Source organism: Phaseolus vulgaris, chromosome 7 (genome assembly GCF_051622355.1).
Source record: "Phaseolus vulgaris cultivar YP4 chromosome 7, ASM5162235v1, whole genome shotgun sequence".
In the NCBI taxonomy this organism is placed as follows: domain Eukaryota; kingdom Viridiplantae; phylum Streptophyta; class Magnoliopsida; order Fabales; family Fabaceae; genus Phaseolus; species Phaseolus vulgaris.
This window is the reverse complement of record NC_143504.1, coordinates 36,140,506-36,161,935: the sequence shown is the minus strand read 5'-3', so window position 1 is coordinate 36,161,935 and position 21,430 is coordinate 36,140,506. Positions and strand designations below refer to the sequence as shown.

At 48.2% G+C, this 21,430-nt stretch overlaps 1 pseudogene; it reads right to left on the bottom strand.

Moving 5' to 3' along the window:
* Window positions 1-552: 552 nt before the first annotated feature.
* LOC137829135 (uncharacterized) lies at window positions 553-15,466 on the bottom strand (annotated as a pseudogene).
* Between the last annotated feature and the right edge of the window lie 5,964 nt (window positions 15,467-21,430).

Sequence of the window (21,430 nt, the reverse complement as noted above, 5' to 3'; positions counted from 1 at the left end):
TCAGGAATATCTAACTACTGCAACAAACCACCAGGTCTTTGATGCTCTACCTTTGCCTTTTGACATGTTAAGCAAGCAACAACATACTGAGCTATTTCTTTCTTCATGCCTGACCACCAAAAGGACTCCTTCAAATCTTGGTACATCTTATTCATACCAGGATGTAGACTAAGATGGCTCTTATGACCCTCTTCTAGAATCATTCTCTTCAGCTCTTCATTTGCAGGAATGCAAATTCTGCCATTAAATCTCAAAATCCCATCTTCTCCCATCACAAAGTCTTTAGCTTGATTTGTACCTAGTAAATCCACAATACGCTTTAGACTAGGATCCTCTAACTGCTTTTCCTTTATTATTCCAAGGAAATCATTAGTTATAGTTAACTTACTACAACTAATATGATTAACATGGAATTCCACTCCCAAATTTAAATCCCTGAACTGCTCAATCAACTTCTGCTCTTCAATCGTCATAGCTGACACTTGCATTGACTTTCTACTCAAAGCATCTCCAACTACATTAGCCTTCCCTGGATGATACATCAGTTGAAAATCATAATCCTTCAGAAATTCCATCCATCTTCTTTGTCTCATATTCAACTCTTTTTTTATCAAACAAATATTTTAAACTTTTATGGTCACTGAACACCTGAAATTGAGCTCCATAAAAATAATGTCTCAAAATCTTCAAAGCAAACACTACGGCTGCCAACTCTAAGTCATGAGTACGATAGTTTCTCTCATGAACTTTAAGTTGCCTTGAAGCATATGCAATTGCTCTTTTCTCTTGCATCAAGACACAACCCAAACCCTGATAGGAAGCATCACAGTAAACTTCAAAAGGTTTTCCTGTATCAGGAATCACTAACACCGGAGCACTAGTTAACCTTTTCCTCAGCTCTATGAAACTCTGCTCACATCTGTCAGTCCAAGCAAAAGGTTGATCTTTGCGGGTTAACTGAGTCAAAGGAGCTACTACCCTGGAAAAATCTTCAATGAACCTCCGATAGTAACCAGCTAGACCCACGAAACTTCTTATCTCAGTGACTGTCTTAGGACGTTCCCACTGAAGCACTGCCTCTACCTTGGCTGGATCTACTGAGATCCCCTGAGCTGATATTACATGCCCTAAGAAGTTGACTTCCTTCAGCCAGAACTCACACTTAGAGAACTTAGCATATAATTGCTTCTCCCTCAGAATCTCCAACACTATCTTCAGATGTTCTTCATGTTCTTTCTTGGTTCTTGAATAAATAAGTATGTCGTCTATAAAGACTACAATAAACTTATCCAAGAAAGGACGAAAAATTATATTCATGTAATCCATGAACAGAGCTGGAGCATTTGTTACTCCAAACGGCATCACCACATGTTCATAGTGTCCATAACGAGACCTAAAGGCTGTCTTCTGAACATCTTCAGCCTTTACCAAAATCTGGTGATATCCAGATCTCAGATCAATCTTTGAGAACACTGAAGCTCCATGTAACTGATCCATCAAATCATCAATTCTGGGCAGAGGATACTTGTTCTTGATGGTCAACTTATTCAACTGTCTGTAATCTACACACAACCGAGACCCTCCATCTTTCTTCTTAACTAGAAGCACCGGAGCCCCCCATGGAGATACACTGGGCCTGATGAATCGTTTCTCCAACAAATCTTCAACTTGCTTCTTTAGTTCAATCAACTCAGCTGGAGCCATTCTATAGGGTCCCATTGACATTGGTCCAGCTCCAGGTACCAAATCAATAGAGAATTTCACTTCTCTCTTGGGAGGTAATCCAGGTATTTCTTTTGGAAATACATCCATGAAATCCTTCACCACATGTATACTGCTCATTTCTTCTTCATTCTTCACTTTCATCTGAGTTAAGATTACAAAGCATCTTGATCCTTCTTTCAATTCTGACCACACATGCTGAGCAGATATCACATCTGACTCTTTGAAATCTGAAAACATGATTTTCTGTTGACCACAATCTATGAGAATGTGATTGGCAGATAGCCAATCCATTCCTAGGATAACATCCAGATCCTGAAGAGGTAGGTAGAAAGATCAAATTTATTTTGAACCTGCGTCCCTCTACTATTACTGGACATTCAGAGCAAACTGTAGGGGTCAATACTTTTACTGATGTAGGTGTACAGACCATCAGTTCAAACGACAACTCTTTCACTAAAAGACCCATCTCATCTACACACAAACTTGATACAAAAGAATGTGTCGCTCCTGAATCAAACAAAACTTTAACACATCTACCAGCTATATAACATAGACTTTGTACCAAGTTACCTGACTGAGATGCTTCAGCTCCTGACATAGCAAAAACTCTCCCTGTTGCCTGAGGTCTACTGCCTTCACTCCTAAATTGCTGAAAATCGCCTGATGGAGTCATCCTATTCTTGTTAGGACAATCTCTAGCAAAATGTCCCATCTTTTGGCATGTAAAACATCTTTTCTCTGGAGTTCCCTTGGTGCACATATTAGTGGTATGTGGTCCACCACAATGGAAACATCTAGGTTTCTGTACCGCCCTGGTGGCCGGATGCGATGACGTGGCATCCTGTTACAGTGTAGGCGTGTTGACAAGGCGCCAGGTTGACAGTTGAGAAGGAAGTCAGGAGGCACGTGTAGTCGCTCATAGTTAAGTTGGCGTGTTCCGATCTCTAGCTTACCAGAATAGGCGATCGCCAGGTTGAGGACGAAGTCGCCAGATGCAGACTCAGGCGACCAGGCAGTCGGAGATCGCCAGAACAAGCACATCGCCGAAGTTAAAGGAAAAGCAGATTATGAAGGCGGCCGGCGAGACCACAGGGAAGGTGTATGAAGGCCCTACCTCGCCAGTTTCAGTAGGGATCGCACTCCTGAGTTAGCTATGCACTGGGCAGCACCATGCATAGGTAACTTAGCCAAAATGAGAGTAGAAGTAGCGCCAAGTCAGGGAGCCTCCAGATGATGGCACGTGTACGGTTGGATACGAGCCACGTGTCCAAGTCAGTAACTGCCAGGAGAGAGAAAATCACCAGGTATATAAGAGTTCCTAACAGATTTCCTAAGGTACGCACGTTCAGTTCATACACTTTACGCTTGCGAGAGACAGAGCTGTTTGTGAGAGAGATTTGCACGGTTCCAGTTCTTAGTATTTGGTGATACCGCCACTGACTTGAGCGTCGGAGTGCGATCGGCCGCAGCGGCGCCGTATCGTTTCTTTGCAGGTTCTTGAGATAGATCCAGAGGAGGAACGGAAGTGAGAAGCGGCGCGCACATCGATCCTTTGACGAGGCATTCTCCAGCGCTCCGGTCAACAGGCAGGATCATCAGGCGCCCACCGTGGGACCGTGTAAAACGTGCTCCCATCCACAGCGTGAGTTCGTGGAGGTTTTCGAGGTTTTCTGCGCGGTTGTGTGCTGGTGCAACCGTCGTTCTTGGTTTCTTTGAGTTTCGTTCGGTGAAGTTTGTGTTTTAAACCGTTCGTTTGGTTTTTCGATCGGTGGATTCGGGTTCTTTTGAGTGGTTGTTTGGTTCGCGGGGAAACGGTGGTCTTGGTGAAGCTGCGTTTTTCTTTGAAGGTTCGCGGTTTCTTGAAGTCCCTGCGCAGTTTCTTGAATCTTCTCCGATCGGTCGCTGATTCGTTCGTGGTTGAAGTGTTATTTGCTGTACTTCTGTGGTTCGCTGAAGTTAATGAGAAAGATGAGAAGCAATCGTTCCAGTCCCGTGGCTCCCGTCGCAGCTGAAGGCGACGCCGCCATGACCATGGCGCAGATGGCAGAAATGATGCGCTCATTGCAGGCTACTGTAGAAGCCTCGCGTGTCGAGCAGGCCAGGATACATGAAGACCTGGTCGCCTCTCGCGCCAGAAACGAGGAGCTCAACAAGGTAGCTGAGGAGCTACGTCGAGCTCTTCAGGAGCAGCAGGTTCGTTCTTCCGCTGAGGAGGTGGCACCGTCAACGCCGCCTCGTGTTTTCCCAATGCCTTTCATTCAGGCGATTACCGACACGCCAATTCCCACGAGCGTGGTCCCGGTTAAAGCTGTTTTTACTGGCGTGGAAGATCCAGAGGCTCATCTGACCACGTTCCACACACAGATGATGCTGTTAGGGGGGTCGGATGCTGTCTATTGTAAGATGTTTGTGAGCACGCTCCAGGGAACGGCGATGGAGTGGTTTGTGAGCCTGCCTAATGGCCACATAACTAATTTTCAGCAATTCTCGAAAATCTTTGTCGAGCAGTATATTGTGAACAAGGCACCGCCCAGAGTGTCCTATGATCTGTTTGATATAAGGTAGTACCATGGGGAGTCCCTCAGAGACTACCTCAATCGCTTCGGAGCGCAGATGGTCAGGTCGTCGGCCAAGGATGAAGAAATGCTGGTTTATGCCTTCAAGAAGGGCGTGCAGCCAGGGCCATTCTGCGAAGCCTTGATCAGGGCTCATCCAGCGACGTTTGCTGAAGTCAGGCGACTTGCGGTGGCTCACATCGCCGACGAGAGTGAGGTCGCTGAGAAGAGGGGCAGTGTGGCTCCCGTCAGGCCACGCGCCCAGACCAGGATCCAGCCACAGAGGGTGCTGGAAACGGCAGCGGCGGCCAGAAAGGATCAAAGGACTCGCTATCCTTACGATAGGAGAAACAAGGGAAGAAGCCAAGCGCGCCAACCGCCAGCACGCCAACAACCAGCATGCCGGGAATACAACCGCCCGCCTAAGCACAAATTCGTCATGGGACTAGCGGACCTGATCGCTATCCCTAACATATCTGCTAGATTGAAGGCGCCCGAGAAGGTGGGCGACAAGGTGCTAGGGTCGAAGCCGGATGTCTGGTGCGAGTTCCACCAGTGCTTTGGCCACAACCCGGACTCGTGTTTGTCTTTAGGGTACCAGCTCGACGATATGGTTAAGAGCGGGTTCCTAAACGACTATCTGCTGGACAGAAGGACCGGAGGAGCGTCGAGTTCCCAGCCGGCAGGGGGAGAAGCCCAGCAACACGAGATGCCTATCCATGGGGAGATCCACACCATTGCAGGGGGTTTCTCAGGTGGTGGATGCACCGCATCGCAGAGGAAAAAGTACGCGCGATCGGTGATGTCGGTGGACATGTTTGAAGATCACTCGCCCGAAGTGGACATTACGTTCACCAAGCAGGATCTTCGGGACGTTGTGCCTCACGACAACGATCCCATTGTTATTTCGTTGATCACGGCGGGGAGGAAGGTTCACCGAGTTCTGGTGGACCAAGGAAGTTCGGCAGACGTGATGTTCTGGCCGACTTTCACGCAGCTAGAGTTGCCCCTTGACCAGCTGAGGCCCTATGGAGGGTGCTTGTATGGGTTCGCTGGCGACCAGGTGGAAGTCAGGGGGTACATTGAGCTGAGAACCACGTTTACCGATGAGGCTGGGTCGAGGACGGAGAAAATCAAGTACCTCATCGTAAACGCCCCTTCAGCATATAACATCTTGCTGGGAAGGCCCACTCTCAACAGGATAGGCGCAATTCCATCGACTCGGCACATGAAGGTGAAGCTGCCGTCCATGGAAGGGGTGGTGATCACGATAAAGTCTGATCAGAAGGAAGCGAAAAAGTGCTATGAAAATAGCCTGAAAAACAAAAGATCAGTCAGCTATGTTACAACCACCCCACCTCCCGGTGTGAAGCCCAGACCGCCGGTGATGGAGGAGGCCGCCGGAAGGGACGTAGAGATGGTAGATGCTGAGCTGGGGGAGAGAAATGCTGGCCTGGAGGAAGAAGAGGCGCGGAATCGACCGGAGGAAGCCAGGGAGCTGGGAATCACCAAGGCGGTGATCGCCAGAGAATCAAGGCCCAAGCCTGTCGAGCAGTGGCTCGAGAAGGAGATCGGGGGGAAAGTTTTCAAGCTCGGAAGATCTCTGGAGGTCGATCTCCAGGACCAGATTGCCAAGGTGATTGAACGGCATCTGGACGCGTTTGCCTGGTCCGCTTCGGACATGCCCGGGATCGATCCCGACTTCTTGTGCCATCATCTGGCGATGGACAACATGGTGAGACCGGTGCGGCAAAGAAGGAGGAAATTTAATGAAGAAAGGAGGCAGGCGATCAAGGATGAGACCCAGAAACTCCTCGCTGCAGGCCACATCAGGGAAGTCCAGTACCCTGAGTGGCTGGCAAATGTCGTGCTGGTAAAGAAGAGCAACGGGAAATGGCGCATGTGCGTCGATTTCACCGACCTGAATAAGGCTTGCCCAAAGGATTCGTATCCTTTACCAAGCATTGATGCCCTGGTTGATAGTGCTGCAGGGTGCAAGCTGCTGAGTTTCCTGGATGCCTTCTCGGGCTACAATCAGATCAAGATGCATCCCCTCGATGAAGAAAAGACAGCCTTCATGACGGAGAGGTCGTGCTACTGCTATAAGGTGATGCCGTTTGGGCTGAAGAACGCGGGGGCCACGTACCAGAGGCTGATGGATCGAGTACTTGCACCGATGCTGGGAAGGAACGTGCAAGCTTACGTCGATGACATGGTCGTGACCTCACAGGAGAAAAGCAAGCACGTTGCAGACTTGGAAGAATTGTTCACAACGATCGCCAAGTTCAAGTTGAAGCTCAACCCGGAGAAATGCATTTTCGGCGTGGAGGCTGGAAAATTTTTGGGTTTTCTCTTGACTGAAAGAGGGATAGAGGCCAACCCGGACAAGTGTGCCGCCATCTTGGCGATGAGAAGCCCGACTACAGTGAAAGAAGTCCAGCAGCTGACGGGTCGGATGGCGGCCCTATCCCGCTTCGTGTCGGCGAGCGGAGAAAAGGGACATCCCTATTTCCAGTGTCTGCGGCGCAACAACAAGTTCGCTTGGACGAAAGAGTGCGAGGAAGCTTTCGTCAAGCTAAAGGAATATGTGGCGAGCCCGCCGGTTCTGGGCAAACCATTGGCGGGAATCCCTCTCAGGTTGTATTTCGCTGTGACTGAGAGGGCGGTGAGTGCGATGCTCGCCCAGGACCAGGATCAGGCTCAGAAGCCTATTTATTTCGTGAGTAAAGTGTTGTAGGGCCTAGAAACGAGATACCAGGCCCTGGAGAAGGCTGCGTTGGCTGTGGTGTTTTCGGCGAGGAGGTTGCGCCACTATTTCCACAGTTTCACGATATTGGTGATGACTGACCTGCCCATCCAGAAGGTCTTGAAGAAACCTGACGTTGCAGGAAGAATGGTGAAGTGGGCAGTCGAGTTGTCGGAGTTTGACATTAAATATGAGCCTCGAGGCCCGATCAAAGGGCAAATCTTTGCGGATTTCGTAGTCGAGCTCTCTTCAGAGGCGACGCGGGTTGAGGGAGATGATTTCCGTTGGGTACTCTCGGTGGATGGATCGTCAAACCAGCAGGGTAGTGGTGCTGGAGTCATATTGGAAGGACCCAACGGCGTGCTGATCGAACAATCGTTGAGATTCGCCTTCAAAGCCAGCAACAATCAAGCAGAGTATGAGGCGCTGATCGCCGGGATTCTGCTGGCTAAGGAAATGGGAGCCAGGGTGCTGATGGCTAAGAGTGACTCGCTGCTGGTCACAGGGCAAGTAACAGGCGAGTTCCAGGCCAAAGATCCACAAATGGCGGCTTACTTGGCGTATGTGCAGGAATTGAAGAGTTCCTTTGCCTCTTTTGAAGTGGTGCATGTCCCCCGCGAACAGAATGCTCGAGCTGACTTGCTTGCTAAGCTCGCCAGCTCAGGCAAGGGGGGTAGGCAGAGGACAGTGATTCAAGAAACTTTGAAGACGCCGAGGGCATTTGTAGCAGATCACCTGGTCCTTCAGATAAGCAGGTCGACGGAGAGAGCAGCGAGAAGCCATAAATCTTTGACGCAAGAAACTCTGAGATCGCCAAGGATTAGAGCATGTCGAGGAAAGAAGGTGGACGTGATACAGGTCTGCGCCACCCACGAGTCAGACACTTGGATAACACAGTACAAGCGGTGCTTGGCAGATGGTCTCCTCCCGCTAGATCCAACAGAAGCTAGAAAGGTAAAGAAAAATTCCAGCAAGTATACATTGATTGATGGCGATCTGTACAGGTTTGGATTCACTCACCCACTCCTGGAATGTATACACGGCGAGAAGTGCACGAGGATTATGGCAGAGCTCCACGACGGAATATGTGGAAGTCACGTCGGGGGTCGAGCTCTGGCCGCGAGGACTCTCCGTGCAGGCTACTATTGGCCATCCATGAGAGAAGATTGCAAGAAGTACGCCCAGTGCTGCAAACAATGCCAGCAGCACGCCGATTGGCACAAGGCGCCTCCCGAGGAGTTGAGGTCGATCTATAGCCCTTGGCCATTTCATACTTGGGGAATCGACATCCTGGGACCTTTTCCACTGGCGATCAGGCAGATGAAGTACTTGTTGGTTGCGATTGAGTATTTCACCAAGTGGATTGAAGCAGAACCAGTAGCCCAGATCACCGCGCACAAGATCGAAGGCTTTGTATGGAAGAATATTGTGTGCCGGTTTGGAGTGCCTAAGCGCCTGGTATCAGATAATGGGACTCAGTTTGCGAGCCACCTGTTGAAGAAGCTTTGCGAAGAGGTCGGAATTCAGCAAGTGTTTGCATCCGTCGAGCACCCTCAGACTAATGGCCAGGTGGAATCAGCTAACCGAGTGTTGCTGAGAGGTTTGAAGAGGAGGCTCGAGAAAGCCAAGGGGAGTTGGGCTGAGGAGGTACCCCGAATAGTTTGGGCGTACCACACCACCGAGCAGTCAGGAACCCATGAGACCCCGTTTAGCTTGGTCTATGGGTGTGATGCCATGATTCCAGTCGAGATTCAGGAGAGCTCGCCGAGATTCCAGAACTTTGTAGAGGAAGACTCGAATGAAGAGAGAAGACTGAACCTGGATCTGCTGGACGAAGTCAGGGAGGAGGAAAGGCTGAAGGCTGAGGCGGTGAAGAGAAGGGTCGAGCGAAGGTACAACTCAAAGGTGATGCCAAGGCAGTTTAGAGAAGGCAATCTGGTGATGAGAAAGGCCCACCAGTACGAGATGGAGAATAAGCTATCACCCAAGTGGACTGGACCGTTCAGAATAACCGAGTCACTCGGGAACGGAGCCTATCGCTTGGAGACGTTGGAAGGGGGGGCGATCCCTCGTACCTGGAACGCCACACACCTGAAGTTGTACTATAGCTAAGAGCTTTGTAAGTAAAGACAAACACAAGTATTACATTGCAATGTCTCTGTTAAAACAGTTTTAAGGGGGCACTCTTCTTTCCCTAAGGAGGGTTTTTAATGAGGCCACCCAATAAAAGAAGAGTTTTCGAAGTATAAGGTGTTTTCAGATCGCATATGTGTTATTTCCAAAAGTTTCGAAGAAAGACCTTGTCATTCGTACATGATTTGAGGCACGAAAAGATATGTCGCGTGTTTTCTGAAGTTTTAAAGTCCTCATCGTTTTTCGGCGATTAGAGGCACCAGTTAAGTTTTTAAGTCCTCATCGTTTTTCGGCGATTAGAGGCACCAGTTAAGTTTTTAAAGTCCTCATCGTTTTTCGGCGATTAGAGGCACCAGTTAAATTTTTAAAGTCCTCATCGTTTTTCGGCGATCGGAGGCACCAGATGGAAGACCTCAACGCCCTCGCGTGTTTTGAGGCAAGTTAAAGACCTCCTCGCCGTTGTGCGGGCGCAGGCGAGAAAGGTCCTCAGTGCATCCAGGGGGGAGGAGATGTACGCCCTGGGCAAGTTGAGGCACCGGATAAAGTCCTTATCGCCGTTGTGCGAACTAAGGCCCATCAAAGACCTCCTCGCCGTCGAAGCGAGTGCAGGCGTGAGAAAGAAAAGGTCCTCAATGCATCCAGGGGGGAGGAGATGTACACCCTGGGCAAGTTGAGGCACCTGACAAAGTCCTTCTCGCCGTCGAGCGAGTTAAGGCCGTTTAAAGTCCTTCTCGCCGATGAGCGAGTTCAGGCGAGCAAAAGTCCTTCTCGCCGATGAGCGAGTTCAGGCGAGTTAAAAGACCTTCTCGCCTGTGCGCGAGTATAGGCAAGATAAAATCCTTCTCGTCTTGAACGAGTTCAGGTATGGCGAAGAGGGTGGAAGAAGCTTGAAAGGTGGCTAAGGTAGGTTCGAAGAGAACGCCTAGCCAGCCAGTCTTTAGCTCTGAGGTTCAGGGGAGGTAAAGGAAGGTCCCAAAGGGCATTTCTGCCTCAGATAAAGAGATGACTGCCAAAGCCTGAGGCTAAGGAAAGCTGGTGTTGCCAAGAGGTCTAGGTGATCGCGAAAGTTCAAACACGGCGAGAAGGCTGAAAGACTTGTTTGATAAAGTGGGTCAAGTGGGACGTTGTTTGAACCAATGATTGAATCACAGTTCATTGCTTGGAACTTTTCTTACGATCAGGTTAGTGCCTCAGGGGTACAAGTTGTTTAAAGCGATTATTGCTTAAGTTCGAATCAGCTCGAAGAAGTTACGCCAAAGGTCATGTTTGCAAAATCGCTAAGTTAAGCGTAGCAGAGTTAGGCATACAAAGAAAGTAAAGCGCTCAAGAGAAGTCAGAAGACATATCCAAATTTCGCTATTGAAATAAGTAGCTGTTCAAAATACATGTGCAAGAGTTTTTACAAGATAAATACAAGTGAATTCATAAAGAGGCAGATGGGGTAGAGTTGGTTGAGCCTTCGGCGGGAACGACCTTCCCATCTACCACTTCGTTGTCTAACGACACCATGCTAAGGTCAAGATCAGAGAAGAGGCATGCAAACTGTTCTCGAGCGGCATCAAACCCAGCAACCAGAATCTGAGCAGAGCTTAGCTTAAGTTCTTCGATTTGCTTCTGAAATCCTTCAACCTGCTGCTTAAGCTCCTTGTTCTGCTGCTCCAGCTCTTCGACCTGTTTTTGGAGTTGTTTGTTGGTCTCTTGAGCTTGAAGAAGGTCGTCAGCCACCTTCTTAGATTCTGTTTGAGCCTGGGCCAACTCGGCAACCATCTTCACCTTCTCTTTGTTTGCCTCGGAGAGATCAGCCATGGCGTCGTCTCTTGCTTTCTCTACTTGCCCAAGTAGCTTCTCACGGTCGATCGACCTTTGCTCCAGCTTCTGTACCTTGTCGGCATTGGCTTGAATTTGAGCCTCCAGGTTGCTCGCCTTGGTACGCAGAGGCACGATTCGGCTTTCGAGTTCGACCTTTTCTTGGGCAAGTTCATGGACTTTGCGGCGAAGGTCAACAGCTTCCTTGCGCGCAAGCCTAAGCTCGGTGTTTAGGGCATCCTCCACTCGAGAATGTTCCATTTCCGCGAGCGTTAGGCTGAATGAAACCTTCTCCACCTCGACCTTCATTGTGCTGTTCTCGGTCTTGAGGTTGTAGATGTCATCCTGTAGCCGCCTGGTGGAGCTCTCCACAGCTCTCGTTATGATTGATGGGATATCCTCTGCAATGGTTTTGAGCTTAGCAGTCAGAGGTTCCCACATCCTCGTGACCTCGAGAGAAAGATTTGCAGCTTGGAGAGGCGCCAGGGGGGCTTGTTGAGGGTTCTCGTCGCCGCCTTCCTTAGCAATATTTTCGGTGTTTGCTTCTTGGCGCGGCGACGCAATCGGGGACTCGGTGATTAGGATTGGAGAGGTGTGAGCGGCCTCATCCCCGATTGGAACGACTCCTGCAGCTGAGGTGTTGGAAGGAGGGCCCCCTCCTGCTGATATATGTGGAGTGGAGGCGCTCGGGGGGTCCTCTAAGAAGTTTGGCTCTTGGGCCTCAGTTGCAGGCGGCGCAGTGGCCAATGGGACTGCTTGGACTGGTGGTGAAGGGGCTCGTGGCGTTGGCGATGAGGGAGGAGGGGCAGGTGTTGACGGTGGTGTTGAAGCTGGAAGAGGGGGTGGGGCAGGTGGAGAGGGTGGTGCCACCCTTTTCCTCTTTGTAACGAGGCCATCCTCAGTGACCTCGTCGTCCTCTTCCTCATCCTCTTGGACAACTTGGGGGGCCTTCCGCTTTGGCCTCTTAAGGACCAGTTTCTTTCGTTGGGCGGGCGCCTTAGGCGGTGATCGCCCCTGGATGATGGCCTTCTCGACCGCTGAGTTGGGAACCGTCTGGGAGCTGGTCGCCAACCCATGATTGCGGGCGAGCGCCTTTAAATCGGCGAGCATGTTCTTACCCAACATGGTGTCTGCATGAAATGAAAGTGCGTAAGTTAGCTCAAAGGAGAAAGGGGTAAGTATACAAGACAATAAGACAGCAAAGCAGGCATATGCAGAAAAGATAAAACCAAAGTCTTGTGTGTATTGCACAAGACGCCCAGAAACAATATCGGAAGCAATGACAAGACAAAGATGTAGCGTCCTAACCTATTTGAAATTCCAACTGGTCCTCAAAGAACTCGAAGGAAATTAGGGTGGGGGTCAAGAATGTTATGTGGGCATCCGCCACCCTCTTCCAGAAGAGACAAAGGTCTCTGTCCAAAGCTCCCATGCTATCAGGACTTCTAGGCTTCCTGAAGCAGCTCTTGGACTCTTTTTTCCCCTTGTCCACCCAGTACAAGGGGAAACCGTCGAGAAGGGAAGGGTCTTTGTCGTTTGCGCGGACCTGGATGAACTTCCCCTTCCAATCCTTATATGACTGCTGGAAGATGGTGAAGATGGATCTCCCAGCAATGGCGTTCAGACTGACCCACAGGCGATCGCCTGGGTGTTTGGCCTCAAACAGAAACAAAAATACGTCCACTGACGCAGGCAACCCCAGGTGGGCGCACGTTACCTCAAAAGCTCGGACGAACGCCCAGCTGTTGGGGTGAAGCTGGGCGGCAGCGATATTGAGCTCGGTTAACAGTTCCCTCTCAAATCGAGTGAGAGGGAACCTGAGTTTAACTTTCTTGAAGAGAGTGGTGTAGACGAAGCAGAAGGGCCCGTCGGCGCTCACTTTATCATCTACGCACACTGGCAGGGTGGCTGGGCAAGGCAGCACCATCATTCTCTCATCGTGCTCCTTGTGGAATGATTGGTGGGCCTCGTCCCCATTGGTCAATCGCAGAACCGCTCCCGCGGTGTTCACCGACGACGTTTCCTTTAAGAGGGTTGAGTTAGCCCATGAGTATAACTTCTTGAAGTCTGGCAGTGGGGTGGGGGCTCCTCCAGCGTTTGGTGGAGTCGCCTGGGCCAGAGTGGTTTGAGAAGACGCGGGCCTCACAGCCTGCGATGAGGGAGCACCACGAACTTGCGAAGAGTCGTGTGCTTGTGAAGGGGGGTTTCGCGCTGACGGAGGGGGGTTCGGGGTGATCTTCGTGCGAGTCATGGTAGCAACTGCAAACGAAGGAGGAAGGAAAAATGATCAGAAGGGTTACGAAGGCTGACTCAATCATGAATGGAAGGTGAAAGACGAACGAATGTGAGTTCGTTGCGACAATCGGCAAAGCCCTAAGTCACGCAGAAGGAGAAATGGAAAAACAGCCCACAACGTATGCACCAGACAGTTATAGGATGATGCAAATCGGTGAAAATGCAAGAAAACCCAGCAGATGAAGGAAAGTAGTTACCTTTCGATGATCGGGAGAATGTTAAGGGGAGTTGGTGATCTAGAGCGTCGAGGAACGTCGAGAGCTTTCGCAGAAGAGAAGGAGAGTGTATGCAAGTGTGAAGAAAGTGATGGAACAGTAGGAGCGTAAGGGGTTTAAGGGTTTTCGAACGGTTTGGGGAAGCGCTAACGACAGATGAAGATGGCCGTTGATGAGAGCCACGTGTCGAATGATGCGCGAAGAGTTTGGTGGAGCGTCAGAGCAGCAGAAAGTACTACCGCTTGGAATTCTGCGCCCATGCCACGTAGACCGGTGTTAACGAAGGCTTTTTCAGTCTTTTCGCTAGACAAGTCTTCGCTTAAGACTGGGGGGCTTGTGTACTGCCCTGGTGGCCGGATGCGATGACGTGGCATCCTGTTACAGTGTAGGCGTGTTGACAAGGCGCCAGGTTGACAGTTGAGAAGGAAGTCAGGAGGCACGTGTAGTCGCCCATAGTTAAGTTGGCGTGTTCCGATCTCTAGCTTACCAGAATAGGCGATCGCCAGGTTGAGGACGAAGTCGCCAGATGCAGACTCAGGCGACCAGGCAGTCGGAGATCGCCAGAACAAGCACATCGCCGAAGTTAAAGGAAAAGCAGATTATGAAGGCGGCCGGCGAGACCACAGGGAAGGTGTATGAAGGCCCTACCTCGCCAGTTTCAGTAGGGATCGCACTCCTGAGTTAGCTATGCACTGGGCAGCACCATGCATAGGTAACTTAGCCAAAATGAGAGTAGAAGTAGCGCCAAGTCAGGGAGCCTCCAGATGATGGCACGTGTACGGTTGGATACGAGCCACGTGTCCAAGTCAGTAACTGCCAGGAGAGAGAAAATCACCAGGTATATAAGAGTTCCTAACAGATTTCCTAAGGTACGCACGTTCAGTTCATACACTTTACGCTTGCGAGAGACAGAGCTGTTTGTGAGAGAGATTTGCACGGTTCCAGTTCTTAGTATTTGGTGATACCGCCACTGACTTGAGCGTCGGAGTGCGATCGGCCGCAGCGGCGCCGTATCGTTTCTTTGCAGGTTCTTGAGATAGATCCAGAGGAGGAACGGAAGTGAGAAGCGGCGCGCACGTCGATCCTTTGACGAGGCATTCTCCAGCGCTCCGGTCAACAGGCAGGATCAGTTTCCATGATTGTTGCTGCTGAAACTGGGGTGGAGCTGCTCCTGTCCTATGCTGTGGAGATCTAGCATAAGGCTTGTGTGGTTGATGTTGTACCTTGGCCTTCCCACTAGAAGACCCTCCTGGGTGTGATCTCATTACCCTGGAATCACCCTTTTCCAAGGTCTCCACCATCTTCGCCTTCTCCACTAAGGCAGGAAACTCCGTGATGCACATAGGTGATATAGTCTTCTTCAGCTCATGTTTTAAACCTTCTTCAAACTTCCTACACCTCCAAGCCTCAGAGGTAGCTTGGGTGTAGAATCTGGCTAGATACTCAAACCTAGCAGCATAAGCATTCGCTGACATCTCTCCTTGTTCCAACTTGAGAAATTCAGCTTCCTTTGCAAACCTTGCACTGTCTGGAAAATATTTCTCCAGAAACTTCACTCTAAAACACTCCCAGTCCAAAACTTCAGCTCTGGCTTCCATCATTTGTTGAGCTCCCATCCACCAGAACTCTACTTCTCCAAACAACAAATATGTAGCAAAAACCAATTTCTTATCCTCAGGGCAGGAGGTTACCCTAAAGATCTTCTCTAGCTCCCTTATCCATTGGTCTGCTTGATCAGGAGTGGCATAACCCACCCAAGTTCAGTGGGAATGCCTCATAAACTCTGTCAGTCCCATCTGTTCCTAGGACAAACTGACATGGGAAGCTGTTGCAGCAGATCTAGCATTTTCCCAATGATACATTGCTGCCTGGTGATTCTGAGCCATTGCCACATTCTGTTGTTGGATAGCATTTGTCATCATCTCAATAGCCCTGACAATCTGATTCATCTTAGAAGAAGGTTGGAGAGGGGTAGGAGGTCTAGGAGCCATTCTATAAAACACACAAAAAAGATTCATGCTAAATCCTAAGAATTTTAAACTATGTAGTTTTACTAACAAACAAACTAAAGCACACATAAACAACCCCATAACCCTTAGGTCTCCTAAGGTTCGAACAGCTCTGATACCATAATGTAACATCCCTAACTTTTACTTTTTTAAAAAAATAAAATAAAATAATATGCGTACAATATCTAATTAACATATAAACATATATTGTTTTCTCATATTTGTATCTCAAAATATATCCCTCTTCATAGGGATTTAATATATACATCCAAAAAGTTTAAAAACAAAACAAAGCAAAGCATTCAATTTAAATCTATCTAATCCTTCTACTGCTCACTGAGGAGCTCTATTACCTGCAATCTCATCTGCTCCTGTGTAAATACACGATCATCACAGTTAGAGAAACAACACAACCAAATAACAGGGTAAGCTAGTCATATAAAACAAAATTCTATAAAATTTCACTTTGAAATAAATAAAACATAAATCATAAGTCTCATACAAATTCTCAAATCATCAAATGTCATACAATTTCTCAAATCATCAAGTGTCATACAAATTCTATATTCATCTTTCACATGTCAGACTTCCACTGACTCATATAACATAGACACTTGACTCTACTTCCGGAAGACTCGTGCGTTGACTTAGACTCAGAGATTTGCACCTGTCATACTATCTCACTGTGAAATCCACACAGTTATGCGCATAAAGAATCTCAATATCATATCTCTCCTAGTATGACAGGGTTAACTCATATAACAGGTCAAGTTAGTTATCTTTCAAACAACTTACCCATTCATATGAACCTCCTTCGACTTTCACCACCTGAATAACTTCATCTATATGATTTCATTATCTCAGGAGAGTCAGGATATCTCCTACTAGACGAATCCCTAGTCAATGCACATCCTAAACAATCTTAACACGGTATTTTCTTTCCTGAAAATACTATGTTTTGATTAAAAATTCATATTCTAAACATCACAATCTCCAACATCAAACAATCAAATCATTCCACAATGTAGAATTTGCAAAATACACAACAATTCATTTACTAATCATATAAATGTCTTGAATCAAAAGGATTCCAAAGTGTATCTAAATAACATCAAGTTTTACTATCCAAAAAGAGAGACAATAAAAGGAGAATGAAATAAAATTATCTTCCGACTACAACTATATCCAACAGTATTTAATAAAAAGGATGAGGAAGTACAACATGAAAATTAAAGTTTGATAACTTATCTCAAAAACACCATAATTCATATTACAATCAACATAGCTCTCAAAATAATCAACTCATAATTTACTTTAAAAATTGTCACAAACAATTTTCGTTCATAAACTGAATCATCAAGAAATATTCAAAATATATATGCTCTGGAATTGTCAAGAAACAAATCATCACAAACCTTTTTCAAATACATTCAGTAATTCATTCAATTCCAAACTTATATACATTCTACATCATCTACTATATCTAAATTTTACATTTCAATCTCAAAACAGTTTCAATCTCAAACAGTTTCAACAAAATCCTGCAAGCAAAAACAATTGAAATTGGTGACCACGTCACCTCCAAATCCAGAATCTTCTAACCTATGGTTTCATTGAAAATAATAAGACTAGCTTCCCTTACCTGAACTTTAGCTGATGCTCACTAAGAGCTCCAAATCTACCAAAAACCTAAAGGTAATTAACCTGCACCACAGAGTCCTAATCAAAATCTAACTATATAACTAGGACCTTGAGTTAACAGAGATTAACCCGTACAAAATCTAAGATTAACCCGTACAAAATCTAAGATTAACCCGTACAAAATCTAATAATATCAAAATTAACTCAAAAGAAAAAGGAGCCAAGAAGGAACTTACTCCATCTGAGATTTTGATCCGGCAAACTTATAGGGTTCACTACCAAGAGTCCAACGGCAGACTCCGATCGCCAAACTGATAAGCGAGGTAGTAAGAATCTTAAAGAAAAGGGAGAGAAAAGGAAAAAGAAGAACAAAACTGAACTTACTCTATAAGAGATTCTGATCGGGTAGACTTGTAGTCTTTGCTGCCAGGAGTCTAACGGTATATTCTGATCGTCAAACTGATGAGCGAAGAGATCAGAATCTTAGAGAGAAGGGAGAGAAAGGAAAAGGAAACTTTTAGAGAAATGGTGGTTCTTTTAAAATGAAACCTGAATAACTGATTTTTCTATTTATATGCCCTTTTTCATTTTAATAATAAAATATTCAGGTATCATTTAAATATACCACTTCTACTCTAAGGTTATTTTCTAGATCCTTACACACGTGGTGTGTATAACGCATGAAGGCGCAACATGTGAGGGTAATCCTGGGAGGCGTTAAAGCCCATTAAGGTTAGGGTTTCGAGTGAAAGCTGCATGCATGGCACGTGAATATTTAGGGCACCCACAAAGTAGATGGCACTAGAGAATAGGTGTACAAGTTGGTACCCAAGCGCCTACTCTGATGATTTGTTGCACTCTAGTTACAGGAGGTTTTTGTGCCAGATACACTAAGATTACCTAAATAGCGGCGCAGGACATTTTCCAAGGAACCCTAGATAAGGGTAACAACATGAAGGTAAACCCTAGTTTCAACCTATATAAGGGTGCCAAGAACCCTAGTAAGGTACGCAGTTTCTAAGATTGAAGCTAATATACACACTTGGTGTTTCTTTGCCCTAATACTGACTTGAGCGTCGAAGTGCAAACGACCGCTAGGGCGCCCCTTTGTCTTTTGCAGGTGAGAGGTTTCTTGATCAAGAAGGTACGTTTCTCGGGCAAGACTGAAGGGCGACATTATTCGTTAGAGTCAACCAGTGAAGCAAGTCATCCGGCAGGAACATTTGGCGCCCACCGTGGGGCCTGTTAAAACAAGGTGCCACTCGCAGTTACGTTAAGAGTCTTTACCAACAATATGAGGAGTACGAGACAAGCAACTACTGGATCTGCAGGAAGGGTACCCTCCGGGGGGGACAATGTTACCACGCAACAAATCTTGGATACAATGCGTGCCCTCCAAGCAGAAGTAGCGGCTTCCTAGCGAACAATGCAGAATTGCGCAGAGCCAATGAAGAATTACGTAGGGATTTGCAACAGGTGGGGGAATGCGCGACAGATGAACGTGCCCCGCCGGCACCACCTAGGGCACGTCCCATGCCGTTCTCACGAGCAATCATGAATACGGCGTTACCAACGACGTCTCTAGGCCCGAAGGTCTCCTTCACAGGAGTAGAGGACCCAGAGGCCCATCTCACAGTGTTCCACATCCAGATGATTCTCACTGGAGGATTTTGATGTCGTGTACTAGAAAATGCTGATGAGCACGCTATCGGGCGTGGCGTTGGAGTTGTTCGTTAGCCTTCCCGACGGACACATCACCAACTTCGACCAGTTTGCTACATTATTTAGGGAGCAGTACCTTGTGAACAAGGCCCCCACCCGACTTTCTTACGACGTTTTCGATGTCAAACAGTACCAGGGGAAGTCCATGAAGGACTACCTGAACAAGTTCAGTGTTCAAGTGGTGAGATTGAAGCTCACTGATGAAGCCATGATAGTACATGTCTTTGTCAAGGGAATGCTGCCGGGACCTTTCAGTGAGTCAGTACTAAGGTTCTACCTGAAGACGTTCACAGAGATTAGATGTCGTGCGTTAGCCACATCGCCGCAGATGATCGAATAATGCAGAAACAAGGTCTTGTCCACTGTGCCCGACCTCGAGCGGCAGCATGACCTCCACAAATGAGGGTGCATGAGGCAACCACGGTGAAAAAAGGGGCGGGAAAGCCCTATGAGCAGACACACACACGCGCGCGAAAAGACCCACCCCCGAAGCATAACTTTCTTGTGGAACTCAAGGAGTTGATCGCCATCCTGAAGGTACCGGCAAAGACAGATAGGAAGATGGGGCCCAACAAGAACACTTGGTGTGTTTTTGACCAGGAAAATGGCCACTACATATGTTCCGTCCGGTTGACCGGGACGTCTTCGTGCGTGGCCTCAATCGTCAGCTAAGGACTCCTTCCCATTGAATGCCTGCAAATTTCCTGCAAAAAAGAGGACAAAGAGGCGCCCTAGCGGCCGTTTGCACTCCGACGCTCAAGTCAGCCAGCAAGAAACACCAAAAAACTGTCCACCCACGTATCTGAGCACCGCGTGTGGCACTCTGTAGGTGGTAAAAGAACTGTGTATCTGTGTGTGTGTTGTCTCCTTTTTGCAAAAATCTTCTCCAGTCACTTGTACGTAACCCTAAAGCACGGGCAAGCAACCAAAGAGTTTCTCCTAGGTTTGCCAAAGGTTCCAACCCTTTTTCCGACATTCCCAGCGCTATTTAAACTGCCCCCAGCATTTAAAGCGCCTTAAAGCGCTTTTAAACTCAAACGTAACGCGCTCATTAAAGCGCTTAATTATGAAACGTAGCGCATTAAAGACGTTGAAACGCTTGGGAGCCAAAATAGTACCTGAATGCCAAAAAGGGAAACTGTATTGAATATCTTTAATTACCTGGCACCTGACTAGAGGGTGTTTCTATTCCGGCATTGCTGTCATACACGTGGAGGGCCTCACGACGCCTTGACCCCATCTGGGGGCGTTTTTGCCCATCTGGGGACGTTTCTACGCGTGGGTCCTCCTGCTGGGAGTGCTACTGCGCTAGGGGTGGCTTTTTGGGTGCCAACTCATGCTCCCAAGTATCTAGCCACTTACTCTGAGAGCGTATCTGCCTTCCTCTCGCACCCTGCACCCGGTTATCCTGGGCGTGACCTTCCTCTTGGGTCGTATCTGTCCCGAAGGCGTCTCTGGGGCGGCGGGAGTACTTCGCGAGTCAGGCTGCCCTTCACTGGTACTATTACTATGGGCTTGGAGCCACCTTTCCCTTCTCTTTATCACTTTCCCGAGATATCGGGACCTGAGGCTTTCCCACGACGTAGCTCCCTCCATGGTCTTTCCTACCCATGGGTATCGGGGAACCACACCGTGATTGCCTTGCTTTTACACTGTTTAATCTGGCGACGTTCTCACCAGGGCGACGCCTTCACCTAGGCGACGCCTTCACCTAGGCGACGCCTTCGCCTAGGCGACGCCTTCGCTTAGGCGACGCCTTGCCTTAGCGACGTCTTGTCCTGCCTTGGCGACGCTTTCTCTTGGCGTCTCTACATCTGGGCGACACCTCGAGTTGACTTTGACTTTCCTGTTGTTGACTTTGACCTTGACTTAGTCAACGCCCTGACACGGGACGGTACACATGCCCCCCAGTCTTAAGCCGAAGACTTGTCTTCAGCGCAAAGACTAAAGCCTTGCCCCCGCCATCCACGTGCTTTCTTGATGACGTGTCATTCTCTGCTGACTCAGCAAATTTTCGAATTACTAACGTGACATTATCTGAACCACAGGGGTATTCTTAATGACCGATTGGACATTCCCTGCAATGGGGATGATTACACCTTTTGGGCTACCCTTTATCGCGCGCCACGTGGCCCATCGCGTGGCCCTCCTTTAGAGACCTTTGCGCTTCCCCTGGGCAATCGACCTTCTGACGCGTGGCTCGATCCCACGGCCCTCAATTTGCGCCTCTTGGGTTACGAAATGTAACGTTTAAGTTACTCCAAACCCCGCGCTCACCCTACTGTTACATTCATTCGCTCTGCAACTCCGCACTGTTCATCGCCTTCGAAAACCTTTTTTCTCTGCAACTGCGATTCTCTCCTTCCTGTGCCCTTCTGCTGCCTCCATTCCAATAGCAAAGGTATGATCTCGGATACTCACGACCTTTCCCCTTCGTCGCATTAGATTGATTTATTGAACTGCCTGGGACTGTTGTTATTCACGTATTACTGCATTTCTCCGCTTCTTCTTCCTCCTCTGATTTTTCTCGCGTGGGTGACGCTTCCTGGGGTTCTTTCCCCTTCTTGCCATGGCTAAACTTGC